Genomic DNA, 5,428 nt, shown 5'->3' on the forward strand with positions numbered 1-5,428 from the left:
TATGATCAGTTTTGAAGACAATTTATTTATAATAATATGAATTATTAAATTTTATTTAATATAAGTGGAAATTTTTCATATTTGTATACATGTATAAGTTTTGAAAAGTCAATGTGACACATCAGACTCGGATTCGGGTCGGATACGGGTTGGGGGTGTTACAAGTATTGATTTTTTTAATCTTTCACCGCTATGGTTGTGTTTGTTTATATCTTCTTCTTCTTTTTTCAGTTGATTGGTTTAAACTTTTAATCATTTCTTTGTATAATCATATTTTTATTATTTAGTGATTAGTTTGTACTCTTAGATGATTTTAGAAGAAATGGTTTATTAATATGATTAGTATACTTTAATTTTTATACTTTTTTTAGTTTGTTATTTTATTATATTTTATCTTTATTATTCAATATAACTAGATGTTCTTATTAGTGAAAAAACCCCCCTCATATATAATATTATGTAGCATTTAAAGAGACTTTACATCCTTTTCCAATTTATTTTATTTTCTTTTATTTAAAAAATATAAAAATCTTTTATATTCAAAGCAATCAAATACTTACCACATTTTCATTTACATTCAATTTTTCATCTTTTAATAAAATAACATTCAAGTCTTCTGTTTTAAAAGAATGTAGGCAAGTTACTTTAATTGTTAAGCTTCTTGGTCAATTGATAGGGTATAGACCTCTTATTAGCATAATCAGAAGCCAATAGGAACTCGTTAGTAATTTTTAGTTAATCGATCAGGATATAATAATAACTTTCAAAATTTGTGTGTTAATCAACAAAACTATAATATGGTTTTGTATGTTGGTCATTGAATGAAATGTAGAGATTATCTTATAGTGTAATCTTGATCTAATAAATTCTTGATAAAAGGGTCTCAACCTTTAAAGATAGTAGCTTGGGTTCATTTACCGCGATTATCATATCTATGATATATAAAATAAGATTATAATACTAAAGTAGGAAAACGAGGGTGCTTTGTAGAACCATGGTCATTGATATTATTGATAAAATTAAGTATAGTTATTTTTAAAGATTTTGAGTTTGAATAATTACTTCTGTAGAAAGTGCACGTTGTTAATATTTTGAATATATACCAACTCTTGAATAACAGATTTGACAAGGACGAATGTTCATATCTTGTAAAAGAACCTCTAAATAAGCAACTCTGTAAACTCCATTGATGATCCACTGAAACTCCCAAATCGTAGTGCGAACTTGAAGCTTCTTGGTTGCAGATTTTGATCCGATGACTGTTAAAAAATCTCTACACGTCTTTGAACTGGTTATTAACTTAAAAAGTTTTCCTTTTCTTACAAACGCGAATTGGATTTCAAATCATGAAAGTCAAATTTTCAACTTCGACTAAAATTGGGTTCTTGGTTTTTTGTCTGAAATGATTGTGGGTTCTCCCCAATTGAATTGCTACACACTATAAAAAGCCTGAAGAAGCCACAAAAAAGGTTTCGCAAAAACTCTTTTCGACATGTACACAAATGGCTTATAATTTTCAGGAAGAAACGCTTCGATCAGGGGAGGAAAAAGCCATGGTGTAGGGTTTAAAGGGTATAATAGAGAGGAAATTGAGCAGAAGATTTGAGGGTTGAACGAAGGCTTGAAGAGTGACAAAAGCAGGAAAGGCCAAGGATCCCAGAGAGATAAACAAATGCACCCCAAGTGACTCTATAAAATAAAGCGCAAATCAACGTTTAAGTCCAACGGAGCCGTGCGGTGAGTATAAAACAAACTATTCTTTCGCCTTTTATTAAAGAATACCGTGTGCTCGCCACCAGGGCCGATCCTGATATTTTAAGGGCCCTTAAAAATAACTTAAAATTCAAGAATAAATTTCGGCCAATAATAAGTGAACAGTGCCTTAAGTTTTAAAAAACAATGCAATCAAATAAAATTTTATTTAATCCTAATTATTCTAAAATAAATTAAGGTTTTTTTTAGTTTACTGTGTCAAATTATGAAAATTAAAGAACCTAAGGACTCAAACCTAAAAATGTAGGCTCTAATATTAATCATTTTTTATTTTAATTAATCATTGAATCGAATAACCGACGTGGTCCCTCGAGCGTTTACGCGAGGGCCAACTCGAATTATCCCCTAAATTTAAAGACTAGTTTGAAATCTAAGCTAAAATGGAAGCTCTATTTAACCTATTTAATTATGTCAATATCAAAAATCGAATCGAAGTTTGGGGACCTAATTGCATAAATTTTAAATTACTAAGCTAAAATTAAACATGAAAAGGGTTAAATTAAAATAAATAAAAAATTAAAGCTTAATTCGAAATAAAATAGAAGCGAATAGACTATTGACTAAAATACAAAACACGCACAACCTAAGGACTTAAACGAAATTAACCAACAAAAATTAAAATCAGTCATAAAAAAATGGAAAATTACAAAACAACCTACATGACTAACATGTAAAAAATATAGAATCCTAATTTCTAAACAACGAAAATTAAAGAAATTACACTAGGACTAAAATTAAATGCACTTAAAATAAATAGACATAATTATAAACATGCAAACTTCGACCTCGAGACTAAAACGAAACATGAAAAAATTAAAAGTGAAATGTCTAAACAACAGAAATAAATACAATACATTCAGGACTAAAATTAAAAGAGAATAAAGTATAAAGACCGAATTAGAAACTTAAAAGACTTGATTTGAGGACTAAAACGTATCATTTCTAAAACTGATGGATTTCACACGCTATTATCCCACTCACAAAACACGGGTTGACTAACCCACTAAAACGCGACCATTTTAATGAAATAATATATATATATATATATATATATACTTTAGATGAAAATTTGCCCTAATCTTCATTTGTTAACACCCCCACCAACGTCGTTCTTCACTTCTCTACTCTCTTCTTCTTCGATGGATGCTACCCATCACCTCCTCTTTTTTTATTTTTATTTCAAAACCCTAAAATAAGAACTAACCCTAATACTATTATGCAAAGTTCCCAAAGGAAACCCAACACTCCATCCCTAGACTCCGGTGGCTCGAATAGTTTCGGTGAGCTTCTATCTCTTATTTTGTGTCGTTACTTGCATTTCAATTTCATACACACACAAAAACATTTAAAAGTAAAGAATATGCGTAATACCGAAAATTGCTTCTTTCGCATTGCTCCTTAGAAAAAATTGTGAGGAAAAGCTCCCTTGATTACATTGACTGTGTAAAATAAATGAGATGGGGAACCCCTGTTTTTCTCCACACTTACAATATGTTTTTTTTGTTCTCTCCTCCTCCCTACCCCTGATTTTGCTTACTTTTGTATCTCCGGTTTTAATCTCATTTTTTACTTTCTGACCTTGTTGATGAACCTCCTTTTCTTTTTGTGTTTTCTATTTTTTGGTCGAGAGCCCCCATTTAATATTGTTCTCCTTTGTTGCCCATAATATGTTGCCCCCACCTTAATTGTTTATCGATGGAATCTCTTTTATTTTGCAGGGCATGAGTATAGCATGATGTGGGTAATTAGTGGAGTATGAGCAGCAGTTGGGGATATTAAAGAAATGGGCAAGTGGTGGTGTAGGGTATGACCCCTTTTTTAAAAAAAAATATTGGTACTTACATGAAACAAGATAGAAAGTTGAGAAGAATGGCCCCCTCCAAGATAGATTGAGAGTCATGCTTTTTCTGGATATTTATTTTGACGTGATTTTGTGCTTTCGGAGGTTAAAAATATTTGGGAAGAATGGGTCCCTCTAAACCTGAGCCCTAGACGGTCGCCTACCCCGCCTGGGCTCAGGGCCGGCCTTGCTCGCCGCCTAAAGCGTCATACACTTATTTTTGTAGGGCATTTCTTTCGTGATAGCTCTAACAAATTTTAGTCTTGAAAAGTTTAGGGTAAAAATTGTAAATAACCTCTACAAAAAAATTGTTCTTCGAGGTAATTGAGTTTAAAGTAAACATTCTATGTAGCTTCCATCATTTGCTTCGCATGCCTAGTGTAGTCTTGTACAGAGAAATTTTTGAAACGTCATATATCGAACATAAAAAATTTAGATAAAAATCCACTTGAAAATTAGGAAACAAAAAAGTCTTTCCAAAGTGTAAAATTCTCACTTTCAAATCAAGGAGAATCACCTACAATATCTAATTTTAAACAAGTATATATTCATTTAGTAATTTTTATACGTTTAGGGTATTATAGTTGTAGAAATGGAAAAATGGCCTTGTTTATGGTGTTCACTGCAGCACTTGTAGGTCACTTCTGTTAGGTGGAGAAAGTTAAGAGTTTCGAAGAAAATGCAAGAAAAGCATGTTCACAAAGGGGTGGATTAAAAATGTCCTTAAATTGTTTTTGGTTTACAAAAAGGTGCAGAATTAAGAATTTATCTAAAATTTAATAATTAGAATAAAATTTTAATTTTTTTACTAAAAATTGAGGGACTAAAATAGAAGTTAAATATTCTGATTAATGTATCGTGTAATTAAACTAATGGCATTCAACATACTAAAATTTATAAAATGATAATGCAAAATAATCAATACATAAAAATTTTCAAATTTCATTAATAAAAATGTACACATATAAAAGGTAAGTGATCATTCTGTTAGTTTACCTAGTAGTATTAATTAAATAAACATACCAAATGGCATGACGATATATTTATATAAATTTTCTGTCCGAGCACACGTAATGGAGCAGTAGAAAATTAAGTAAAATATAATCCACATACTAATTTGATCTATGGACAACATTGTTGTATTAAAGACAGTAATGTGAGGAATCATTATCACAAAACATTCACTTAATATGTCATCACGGTCATATCATTTCACATAAAAAAATAATTAGCATCATCTTTTGTATTCTAATAGTGTCAAAAGTTTTAATAACAATAAAATTTTTGTCATAATTATAAACTTATAGTGAGAATTTAATTGTGAAAAATCTAATCATACTTATTAGTATAATGATGATCAAATAACTTATAATAATAGTATGTCACAATAACTTATAATAATAGTGTTCTAATAGTAATTAAATAACATCACAATTACTTATATTAATAGTGTTGCGCAAAAATATTTTTCCTAGAAAACTTAATATTTACAACAAAAGTATTCTTAATTACTATTAATTTGTCAATAAAAACTTTTATTATTGTAGTAAAACGTTGTTTGAAACATTCACCATGTATGAAGATCACGCGTTTGGTTCACGAAATATAAGATTAGCTTTAGAAATAAGATTACCACAATGTAACATTATTATGAGAATGTTGTATTACCTTATTTGGGTTGTTTAACATGATTGTAAGATGACGATGCTTGGTTGGATGAATATTAAAAGTATTTGAATGCACATTTTACCAAGTTATCCTTGTCATATATGTTATTTTTTTAACAAGTTAAATTTTAATATTAAATTAAAAAAT

General features: G+C 29.6%; 1 non-coding gene across 1 annotated transcript; it reads left to right on the top strand.

Moving 5' to 3' along the window:
• Positions 1–1,727: 1,727 nt before the first annotated feature.
• LOC120120443 lies at positions 1,728–1,843 on the top strand. Its single transcript, XR_005515902.1, has one exon. It is a non-coding gene; the product is annotated as a U5 spliceosomal RNA (small nuclear RNA).
• The last annotated feature ends 3,585 nt before the right edge of the window (positions 1,844–5,428 follow it).

This window comes from Hibiscus syriacus, unplaced genomic scaffold (assembly GCF_006381635.1).
Source record: "Hibiscus syriacus cultivar Baekdansim isolate YM2019G1 unplaced genomic scaffold, ASM638163v2 tig00110338_pilon, whole genome shotgun sequence".
Lineage (NCBI taxonomy): Eukaryota > Viridiplantae > Streptophyta > Magnoliopsida > Malvales > Malvaceae > Hibiscus > Hibiscus syriacus.